Genomic DNA, 12,187 nt, shown 5'->3' with positions numbered 1-12,187 from the left:
AATAATGTACTTGCTAATTATTTAATTGCAGAATTCTCTATGTATAAATAAATTCACATCTGGTAGCAAAAATATAGCCCATAAATAAAACTAGTCTTTAAAAAAAAAAAAAACAACTTCAAAGTCAAATACTGGAAGTTAATAAGGTCTACCTATTTGTAAACTACAAGTCAGTCCTTCAGATTTAGCTTCTACCCTGTCCTGGGGGACAGAGTTGTGAGTTCAAGCCCCATACTGGGTGTAGAGATTACTTAAAAATGAGATCTTAAAAAAAAAAAAGAAGGTGAAATACAGATAATATTTCCATTACCACGGCTAAATCAAAATCTAATCAAGTGTAAAAAGACAAACTACCAGGAATAACCAGAACATCACAAATGAAGCTGGGGTTTTGTCTGACAGAGAGCAGAAGATCCTGCCGACTTATTACACGGCCACACAGAGCTGCAGCTGGCAGAATTCATTATGACGGGCGTGAGCCTGCATACACATTCTTTTCCCAGGCTAAAAACTTGACAGTCACTAAAGAGGGCCTAACATAGAAATGTTTAAAAAAAAAAGTTAAGACAGTAACATCTCAACCAAAATAGGCATGCTCCCTTTTATAGTTTTTCTTAAGTTGATTTGTTTGAGAGAGAGAGAGAGAGAGAGAGAGAGCGCGAGAGCATACGCACAAGAGCAGGGGAGGGGCAGAGAGACAGGGAGAGAGAGAATCCCAAGGAGTTCCATGATGTCAGCACAGAGCCCCACACAGGGATCAATCTCACAAACCGCAAGATCGTGACCTGACCTGAAGTCAAGAGTCAGATGCTTAAGCGACGGAGCCACCCAGGGGCCCCCGGCATGCTCCCTTTACCACTTGGAGTCCTTTCCCACCAGTGGGGCCTATGTTTGTGAGGATGTAAATTTAACTTTTTTTTTTTTTTAGAAAAAGAGAGAGCTGAAATCAAGAGTCAGATGCTTGACTGACTGAGCCACCTTGGTGGCCCTTTTCTTTTTTTTTTTTTTTCCCCAAACTTAACTTTTTAATAAAGATCATCTTCTGGTAACAACAATAAGGGTCCCTTTCTTGGGGCGCCTGGGTGGCTCAGTTGGTTAAGCGGCCGACTTCAGCTCAGGTCATGATCTCGCAGTCCGTGAGTTCGAGCCCCACGTTGGGCTCTGTGAGGACAGCTCAGAGCCTGGAGCCTGTTTCAGATTCTGTGTCTCCCTCTCTCTGACCCTCCCCCATCCATGCTCTGTCTCTCTCTGTCTCAAAAATAAATAAACGTTAAAAAAAAATTAAAAAAAAAAAATAAGGGTCCCTTTCTTGTAGCAGGACTCTTCAGAAAATCAGGGCTTGGATGGGCACCATTTAACTCCTCCATTTTTAACCCTGTCAGCGCACCATCGGCCTGGCTTTTCCTGACTCACGGAAAATAAAATACACTCTCAATTCCAAGAACTGCATCGCTGATGTTACATCTACCCATAACAGCTAGCTGCTGGAATGGAAAAGAAAAGAAGGGAAGAAGGAAGGAAAGGAGGTAGGGAGAAAAGCAGTAAGAAATTTGTTGCTGCAATACCTGTAATTAATGTAAGATTTACTTTAAATATAACCAAACATATCTTTCTCATTTTTAGTTACTACAATGCCATGATTTAACAGAAAATAAGTTGTAGAACAGTAAATTAATAGGAAAACGTCCTCCTTATAGCACTAAGTATAAAAATAGTTTATAAAACAGCATGCACAGGATTCCAATTTTGCTTTTTTTAAAATTTTTTTAATGTTTAGTTTTGAGAGAGAAGAGAGAGAGAGAGAGTAAGCATGAGTGGGGGAGGGACAGAGAGACAGGAAGACATAGAATCCCAAGCAGGCTCCAGGATCCCATCTATCAGTGCAGAGCCTGACGTGGGGCTTGAACTCACAAACATCAAATTCATGACCTAAGCGTCCGATTTCGGATGCTTAATCTGCTGAGCCACCCAGGCGCCCCTCCACTTTTGCTTTTAAAATGTATACATGGTCACACAGAAGAACAAAAATGAAAGAAAACTATTAAGATCTTAGCAGTTCTAAAAAAAACAAATGACTTAGTTTCTTCTGTAATAAATTACATGACAAAAAAGCAGGAAGGGAAAATGTTACACATTAAGAAAGACCTACAAGAGACAAATCAATGTGCTATCCTGCTTGGATCTTGAGTCCAACAAAACTGTAACACTGCACTTTTGAGACAATGGAAGAAAGTGAACATGAACTGGAAATTACAGAACTAGCTAGTAATATTAAATTAGAATGACTGTTAACTTTGTTAAGAATAACAACATTATGACTTTTTAAAAGTGATTATCTGTTAAAAATATTTACTCAAGCACTTATAGGTAAAATGGTATAATATCTAAGTTGTGCTTTAAAACTCAAAACACAAAGCAAAACAACAGAACAAAACCCAAAAGCAGGAAGACAGATGTTAACAAGAATGGCAAAATGTCTATAATTGTTAAAGCTAGATGATTTAGGTATATTAGGGCTCGTTACGCTATTCTCTCTACTTTTCTGTATGTTTTAAAATTTTTATAAATAAAAAGTAAAAATGCTTAGAAGGATAGTTACCTCTGAGTGGTGGGGATTGTGTGAACTGGGTGATTTTTACTTTGATCTGTGTGTCTCTTAGGAGCATCTAGATTTATACAATAAATATGAATTACTTTGGTTACCTGAAGAAACAAATGTTACTCTTTTAGTGGGGGGGGGGGGGTGGATGGGGGGGTGGATGGGGGGGTGGATGGATCTTTCAACGCCCCACTCCAATGATGCCACCTCCATGGATTTAATTCTCCCTCTACGGACACCACAATGCATTTTACTTGTATTTCTACAAAAGGTTTTATTACATTTAGCCATTCATTATGGCAATTTTTAATTAATTAGGTCTTATCTGTCTCTCCAGGAAAACAACTTGAGTATAAGAGGCATTTGTTTTTTGGTATTTCTATCCTAGTCAACATCAAGCAAAAAACTCTATACAACAGGTGTTAAATAGTTGTTTACTTAATTAACTTTTCCACTAATAAATTCAGAGGGGAGACCAATGGCAACAGAAGTAGAATGTCTTACTTGTACCTTACTTCTTGTAACCACAAAAGCTTTCAGGCTGAGACACATCCAGAGGTCCCTACACAAAGACAAATACCCGTCAAATGTTACCTAGTCAATTTCTCAAACAATCTGTTTTCCAGTTGACTAGGGGGAAAGAAAACATCAGTCAGTAGCAGAAAAAGGCCAGTTACTAAATCAAGTTATAGACTTAAAAAAAAAAAAAATTACTCTCTGAGGGGGAAAAAAAATCAAAGTCTGTTAGTTCTGCAGCAGCCATTCATTATTTAACCTACTGAACACTCATCCAGAGCAGTGGTGGGTCAGCGCATTTTTATTAAGGAAACCATCATGGCAGAATACAGAGCCAGCCCGTGTGCTGAGACAAACAATGGCTCAGGAAACATCCCCAGCTCTGAAAACACTGATGCCACGTGGAAAGGCCACATGTCCACATCTCTCTCACGTTTTCTTTATTATCATCCACTCACTGGTGGCCTTGGCATGTTTTGTGCAGACAGCTTTCCTCAAGCCTGCGGCCTTCATCTCTGTATGCTCGTGGTTAAAAACCATTTCCAAAAAGATACAATAAAGTCATCCTCTCAGGTGCAGCAAAAACCCCAAAATAGGCCATACTGGACTTCCCTAAATGGAAGACTCCCCCCGCCTTTGCCTTAATTTCACACACATGGTTTCGATGAAAGAGACTCAAATACTGGTGAACATATTTACAACTTCCTTTTATATGTAAAATATGCTTAAATACTGACAAAGATTAGAATAAAGCCTACGTTGTAAAATAAAGCCCCCGCCACAAAGCGTCCTGAGTCCTTTGACAAAAGCGGGATCGTGAAGAACTGGGGATTCAAACTCCTCCCCGGTTTCATCTCCAGTTCCACGCTGTGATCTGTTCCCAGAAGCCAAGTCTTCAAAATCCCTCCACCGACCAAACTTTTCAAGGAAGGGAGAGGCTGAAGTCTGCACCACTGCCACCCTCACTTCTCCCCACAAGCACTCACGTTCATGTTCTTGCTTCTCTCTTTTCTGATTCTTTACATCAGACATTTGCTCAAATCCACTCCTATTTGGCAAATTTTAGATTTCCTAGACAGTCAACCGGAAAACAAACGGTTTGAGAAACTGACTAGGTAACATGGTACCAGTGTAAAACATCGTATCAAACCCGGGGCCCAAAATAAGGACCAGGTACTTAGAAATGAGGCATTCTTCCAAAGACAACTTAATTCAATTCCTATGAGCATTTGTTGTATTTGTCACCAGAATGAGTTTAAGAGAGGCAACTCTTTATTTGATGTGGGCAGCTGTGCTGTTCTGTTTTGAAGAATGTAAAGGTAAAAATTCAGTGAGAGTAAGTTGTTCCTACACAAGAGAAAAAGGGGCATGATATTAGCAGTAAATGTGAAGGGGCCATACCACAGTTCCATAGGCTGGTAAAAATGTTTGGTAGGCCAAAGGATTTCACAGAATTTTCTTTGTTAAGAACAAAGATGGAGGCTTTGAATAATAAATAAGTATACTGGAATAACCCAAGGTATGCCGAACTCAATTAAAATTAGTCATGGCCAGAGAAGAAAGGACAACTCGGCAATCAATCCCTTCGCTATAACTATTAAAATTTTAATTATTTCGTATTATATTATATAGTCAGCATTTAGTTAATAAAATTTCATCTAGTATTGATCTTAAGAATTTGTCTCTCTTTTGTACTCTCGGTGCCCCTGGGAAACTTCAATGTAGGCTGACCCAAAGCCTCTAAAAAGTCTCTAGGAGGTAAGCATTTGAGTTCTGTTCCTCTTCGAGTTAGTGTCTCCAAAATCCAATTCTCAATTAATCTACTGTCTGTCGGTGAACTACCTTTAAAGAGGAAAGTGTCTGCCTAGGTTTTAAGGAAGACATAGTTTGTCAGAACAACAAGCAGAAAAGAGAGAAGCTGCATCAGTGGACGTGAGGCTCGACAAGCGGGGAGGAGACTCCAGTTTTCAACTGACCTCTGAACCTGCTACACTCATTGTGTTGTCTGGATGGCCAGTGTAAGGCATTACGATTATTAGGTTTCTTGCTACCACCACAAACAGCACCAAGAAAAGCCCAGGAGACTGCACCAACACACATTTTCTTTTCTTTTCTTTTTATACTTACTAAATGGGTTGGGACTTCCCATAAAACAATTAAAAGTATGTCTTTGCCTTTGTGTCTCATGCCAGCAAACTATCAGTCCTCATAAATGTGACCAGTTGTTCTTTTTTTATTCTATTCTCAAGAAAAGAAAGAAGTGCAGAGCTTTTTAAAATTTCCTCAGCTACTCTCCCATTAAAAGCAGAAACCTAGGACGCAATGACCAAATTGGAATAAGAGACAAATTTAAACAGCATCTCACTCATCTATTAGTACGTAACTGTCTACATAAGAAAGGGAAAGTCCAAAGCAAAAATAAAACATTTGGGAAAATTATTCAAATATTTCAATGTGGAAAGCAAGTAATTTAGTCAGAGATTATCATCAATTAACATCACTCTATGTTTCTCGCTGGGCACTGAGAAAGAATATAGAAACAAAAAAATTTAAAGGAAGGAAAAGAAGTGTGCTTTCTCAATTCGATTTTGTATTCTAGAACAATATTACTCAAAATATAAATAAATAAAAATGTAGGAGAATGGTGGATTTAAGAAGATACACATGGGACACATGGGACAGAACATGTAACGCTTTGTGGGTTTGTTTGGTTTGGTGTGGTCTTTTAGACTTCTGTTTTCTTCTGACGAAGCGAATTGATTCAGACATCCCTTAAGTGGAGAGTCTTTGGATAGGTAAGTGTGCATTTAGAAGGCCAAGAAAGAGACATGGCACCAACAGGTCTGGCAAACCATTAGATCGAAGCCTCCCTGGTCTGTGTGACCAGTTATGAATGCTTAAGAGAAGAATCTCCCACCTGACCTAACAGACAAACTGTACTAGCGTCATCAGATATTATCTCCATTAAAAGTAGTGATTTAAGTGCCCCAGGGTTCAGGGTAAGCTGGGCAACTCAATTCAAAAGACAAGGTATAGCTGCTACAACACGAAAGCTAAACAAGTTTGGCCTCAACGGTAATCCTCAACGTAAGGCCTCCACTGACAACTGTCATACTCAAGTTCAATCAGGAGCCGATCCTTACTTAAGAGTGTTTAGAATACAGAAAGACACACGGGGACTGCACAGAAGGTACACGTTTCTCTTGTATACAGGCACTCCGGAGGGGAAAAAAGTGAACCCTGAAAAGTAACTTCCAAGATTGAGGTGAAGACCAGAGGGCACTGATTTCTCTTCCTTCACAAAGTACCTGAGCTACAGTCATGGGGCATTCCTGCTGGCTTCCTGCTTCACCACTAAGCAATTTTTGATGGTTCCAAAGATGCTACTTTCTCAAAGACAGGTTTTCAATTGTGTTGCTAATAAAAGACGTGGGCTTTTCAAATGGCTACAAATTACAGAGACCTACAAATCCTTCTTGGATTTCACGTTATTAAAGAAGAATGATGCTGAGATTGGTCAAATAAATGTTAGCAGGAAAGTGTCCTAATGCACTTTAAAAACATTTTCAGAGATAATCATTCCTCAATTCCTCTTCCTGAAATTCAAGGAAGGTCGGAAACAGCTAGCCACTGTGAAAGCAGCGCTCCAATTACCCCGCGGGCTTCAGGAGAGAAGCCCTAAACTCTGCACAAAGGTTTACAATGGAGAGATGCTCAGATAACCTTGACCGTCCTTTGTAGGACGAAATGCTCCAGAAGAGCAGTAGTGCTTCTGCTCCCAACAAAGCAGCAGATAAGAAAAATCCCCAGGTCTTTGTTTCAGCAAAACCAATGAAACGGACATATCCCTAAACCACTTGCTTTATCTCAATTTCAGAGTTTAAATTATATTTAAGCATATTATAGCATTTTTAGCTTGTGGAAATGTCTCTCTCTCTCTCTCAATCAGAATGAAGCTGTTGTTTTTCTCAATAAGCATATACCCTTTTACAACTTATTAAAGTGTCTGAGAAGCGTCCACTGAAACATGAGAGCATGCCTAAGGTGGACCTGGGCTCCTACCCGGGAGTAATAACCAAGGGCAAGCACTCTGAGATCAATGGTAAGACCCACATCGGTAAATGTCGGCAGTACATCATCCAACCATCTCTCAGTTTTTCAGGATAAGCCCTGCTTATCCAAACTAAAATTTCCAAATTATACACTAATGTACCAGAGTTAACAACATGGGTTGAGGTATAAACCCCCATCACATTTTAAGAAACCCAAAGGAGATTTTCTGAAACGTATTTACTATGGAATGGGAACATCAGTAGGTAACAAAAGCCGTCTTATTATTAATTTAAGTATCCAGGAAAAAACCTGAACGATTTTATCTGCAAAGATGACGATGCTGAATTCAGAAATCAATGAGTAAAAACTACACAGGAGCCTCGCATCCTCTCCGTTTCCATTTCTGCCTGTCAGCGGTCACACAATGAAGTAGGAAAATCCGGTGAGGAAAAAACTGAGCATCCACACTTGAGGGGTCCAAATTTCACGACAAGTAGCAGGTCTTCCAAGCACGAAAGTGTGAGCGATATGCCCTTACCCCAACGTGACTTTGTGACTAAGCCACCAACTCACCTCATTCCACTTCAAAGTCACCAGTAAATCTTGCGTTTGAGTCCAACCTGAGGTATTCTCTCAAAACCTAGATTAAAATAATGATGAACTTCAGTATATAATAAAGTTCTTTTCAAACTCTAAAAAAACATACAATTGTACTTCACAATATTAAGGGGGAAAAAAATCACAGCTACAAATCAAATCGTAACTGTGAAAGGCTATGCCCCACTCCTAAAACCTTCTTTAACTGGAAATCTCTTTATGTGTAGCTCAACACACATTTAAATGTAAGCCAACCAATAGCCACTCCCACTTAAACAACAAATTCTTAAACCTAGTTATTTAGTCTCTAGGCAGATTGCCGATCCAGGGCCTCTATAATCTGGTCAGGAAGTCTGAGGAGAAACTCAGGAACCTGAATGGGTAAGAAGGCCCCCAACAAAGTGATTTTCATGTAATCAGCCTGTCGCGTGCCTATGGGAACAATTGTTCCGAACCAGTGGTTCTCAACAGGGGGTGATTTTGTACTGCAGGGGCTATCTTACAATGTCTGAAAATTTTTTTTGGTTGTCACAGCAAGGAGAGGACGTATGCTACCAGCATTCAATGGGTGCAAGCCAAGGATGCTGTTAACCCCTCCTACACTGCACAGGACAGCCCCCCCACCGAAGAATTATCCAGCCCCAAGTGACAACAGCACTGAGGTTGACAAACCCTGTTCCAAAGCAAACAACCATTCTGATTATTTAGAAATTTTACAATTCTCACACGGGTCGTTTCAGATAGGTTATAAGCTCCCACTACATTTCCTGTGACTAGTGAGTGAGCTTATTATTAGTTAAAAGATTCATACATGCCCCATATTAGTAACATGCAGTACATGTACCCATTCTAAAAATATTAAAATAAATCGGAGTATACATGTCCTTAAGAGCTTCCAAGGAACTAATTTTTAAATTTTCACTGAGGAGAAATACTACATCAAACTAGGTGAACTCCCAAAAAGTCTGTTCCCAAGCATATAAAAAAACGGAAGGTAAGAAGACTAAAAAGAATCAGAACTGGGACGCCTGGGTGTCTCGGTCAGTTAAGCATCCAACTCTTTTTTTTTATTTTTTATTTTTTTATTTTTGAGGGAGACAGTGCGAGCGGGGGAAGGCAGAGAGAGAGAGAGAGGGAGACACAGAATCTGAAACAGGCTCCAGGCTCTGAGCTGTCAGCACAGAGCCCAACATGGGGCTCGAACCCACAAACCATGAGATCATGACCTGAGCCAAAGTCAGATAGATGCTCAACCAACTCAGCTACTCAGGCGCCCCAAGCGTCCAACTCTTAATTTCAGCTCAGGCCAGGGTCATGGGGTTGTGCCCTGCATTGGGCTCCACACTGAGCATGGAACCTGCTTAAGATTTTCTCTCCTTCTCCCTCTGCCCCTCTCCCCCACTCGCACTATCTCTCCTCCTCCTCTCTCTCTCTCTCTCTCTAAAATAAATAAATAAATAGACAAACAAACAAACAGAACCAGAACTTAGTTTCCCTCACAGATATTCTCAATTCCTGGTAAAGACAAGATGGACAAAGTTCCTCTTCCCAGCCTGTCACCCGAGACAGCAGGACTCTCATCTTTTATTCAGCTAAATATACAGGTACTCCAAAATCCACTTTAACTGTATTCAAAATGAGACTTACTGATAACAGATCTTTCAGTATCCCAGTTGCTAAAACTTGCAGTTTTTACATGACTGGCCCCACAAAACACACCCCCAGAATAGGTAAAGAAACCTGTAACACTCAAAACATATACTTTGCTTTGTCAAGCTTAATTAATGAGCCGTAACTAGCTAATTACTTAACTGAGACATACCTGACAGCTGATTTGCACCAGTTGGGTACATGAACAAACATGTGGAGTTGAAAACTCAAACAAAAGGATATCATCTATGAACACACTTAGAAAGATGCCATGAGGATTAGTGCATTCCAACTGGACATTTCCTTGACCTGGTGTAGGAGTTTATATTCTAATTATAGACTGATTTCTTCCTCTGAGTCCCCGGTGCTGTGAGGAGCTACCTAAATCAAACTCAAAGCATAATCCCCGCAGGCAGTGAGCACCTGGATGAGTGGTGGGCAGTGGGCAGACTGGCATCCATAACCCCAAAGCACAGGCGGGGGGTTTGGCGGGGTAGGCTGAACCCGAGACGGAGCCGCGCTCCCACCTGGAGCTCCCTACCCGGGCTCCGGGAACCTCTGCACTAGCCGAACCATTAGGAAACTTGACTGAGCGATGTGCTTGTCCACAGGGAGGGCTAACATACAGTCTAGATTCAAGATGCTGTGAAGCCAGTGTAGAGCCCATCACACCTCCCCCCCCCCCCCCCTTTAGAGGACGAAGACAACTGGGGAGGGCGGCCTCAGACAAAAGCTAGAAACTAATGACCTGGTCAGAGAGGATTTCTTAACACCCATCAGTGGCTCAGAGAACAAAGGAAAGTACTTTTTGCTTTATGAAGCGAAATGATTTTCAGGCCTTCCTTTCTTTCTACCAGAAAGGAAGAAAAAAAGGAAGGCTGAAAAATTACCGGGAAGGTTTAGAAATATTAACACACGATATGAAATTTATTTTACCCAGCCTCCGTGTTTCGAGATTTAAATCAGTCTTCAAATAAAAAAGTCATAATTAAATTTCAAAACATAAACACTTTATTTTTTTTCCCTCTCCCCAGTAAAATATATTCTGTTCCAAAAAAGAAAGGTTGCTCAATTTCCTGTCAAAAGCAATCTAGAGAAGGCCACCTACACTGTAAAAGCAGCAAGAAAAAAAAAATAACAAAATGCTGAAGAAAAGCCTGCACGAGTGGGTGTATACTAAGTGCAAGGTAACTACCACTCTGGGCTTTTTCAAGCTTTTTTTTCCCTGATCATTCTGAGAAATATGAAAATTAGTGTAACTGCTAAAGACAAGTTTGTCCTCCAACCAATCTAAGGAAAACAAGCCTGATGATGGATTTCAGCTCCACCAAAGAGAGGGGTAGGAGTGGGCAATCAAGGCCTTTCACCCAGGATTCTTTGTACAGACAGACAACTTACACATAATGTTTTCAGAGAAGGAAGGCTGGTCTAACAATTAACCTTCTCCCCCACCATGTCGCATCCCAAACTTCATGAACTTTTAAAAATGTTTTTAATGTTTTTGAGAGACAGAGTGAGAGCACAAGCAGGGGAGAGGCAGAGAGAGAGGGAGACAGAGAATCCCAAGCAGGCCCAGCACTGTCAGCACAGAGCCCTAGGTGGGGCTTGACCCCACAAACCATGAGGTCATGACCTGAGCCAAAGTCAGACGCTCAACCGAATGAGCCACCCAGGAGCCAGATAAACTTCATGAACTTTTAGAGTAGGACCAGCTTGGTCCTAATAAGCTTAATCCCAAACCTCTGGGGACTAACCACTCACATGAGCTGCCTAGATATGGGTTAGTACAGCATCGAATTCACCACTCTGTCTATACAATTCCCCTTACCCTGTATGCTTTCTGAAATTCTAAATGCTAAGATAACAATCAACCAGCCCAACATTTTTTTACTGAAAGCCTACTGAAATATGCTCACTACTAAGGGAGATACAGTGGAGGGAGAAAAAAAAAAAAAAAGGAAAGGAAAGCTTGAATAGCTCACCAGCAAATTGAGGATAAAAGAACAAAAACACAAAGGAAGTCAAAATTAAAAACAGTATTGTCACTGAATTATAACACAGTAAAAGGTGCTATTTCTATAAATCATACTTTCCACAAAAAGGAGTTTGTCACAATAAATAATGAGCAGGGAAAACAACATATTAATGAAATAATGGTAAACATTTTAAAACCAGTACACCAGAAGACAAAGTAAGATATGGCAGAAAGCTACACTGTAGGGCAGCTGTTAAGACAAGGCAACATGAGAAAGCAAACCTCTTAAACCTTAAATGATTTGTCTGATAAGCTAACAATTAACTACAAACAAGAGGGAATTTTTTGTTCTATTCTGCTTAATAATCTCAGACCACCCCACAAAAAAAAACTTGCAAGACTACTTAGTACAAATAACTATTTCTCAGAACCACTTGAGAGTAAGTAACCAACATGATAGCCTCTCATCCCCACAGAGTTTAGGGAACAACTCCTCCGTAGAAGGGCATTCTCCTACAAAACTATAATTATGGCCATGAAAATCACCCAAATCATACAGTACCATCATCTAACCCACAGACCAGACCTTAACATTCTCCAATTATCCCAATGATGTCCATTTTAGTAAAAGGATCCAGTCCATCCAGGATCTCACGCTGCACTCAGTTCCCACATTTCATTGGTGCATTTCAATCTAGAATTCCTCAGACATTCCTTGACTTTCATGACATTGACAATTATGAAGATCCCAGGCCATTTTAGTAGCACGTTCCTTAATTTGGATTTATCTGATTCTT

The 12,187-nt window shown here is 40.4% G+C and overlaps 1 protein-coding gene across 13 annotated transcripts in view; it reads right to left on the bottom strand.

Moving 5' to 3' along the window:
- SIPA1L1 (signal induced proliferation associated 1 like 1) overlaps positions 1 to 12,187 on the bottom strand; it is a 362,552-nt gene that overhangs the window by 273,370 nt on the left and 76,995 nt on the right. For 8 of the 13 annotated variants that reach the window (XM_042943670.1, XM_042943676.1, XM_042943662.1 and 5 more), the window contains 4 exons: positions 7,742 to 7,808; positions 4,102 to 4,186; positions 3,110 to 3,161; positions 2,600 to 2,666 (listed from right to left, as the gene is read on the bottom strand). The exons of 1 other annotated variant lie outside the window; for it this stretch is intronic. The gene's annotated coding sequence lies outside the window, so the exon portion shown is untranslated. The remainder of the gene's footprint in view (positions 1 to 2,599; positions 2,667 to 3,109; positions 3,162 to 4,101; positions 4,187 to 7,741; positions 7,809 to 12,187) is intronic. 4 more of the 13 variants (XM_042943669.1, XM_042943667.1, XM_042943665.1 and 1 more) reach the window with 2 other exon arrangements.

Source organism: Panthera leo, chromosome B3 (genome assembly GCF_018350215.1).
Source record: "Panthera leo isolate Ple1 chromosome B3, P.leo_Ple1_pat1.1, whole genome shotgun sequence".
Classification (NCBI taxonomy): domain Eukaryota; kingdom Metazoa; phylum Chordata; class Mammalia; order Carnivora; family Felidae; genus Panthera; species Panthera leo.
Note: the sequence above shows the minus strand (reverse complement) of the source record. Positions and strands in the feature narration are given on the sequence as shown.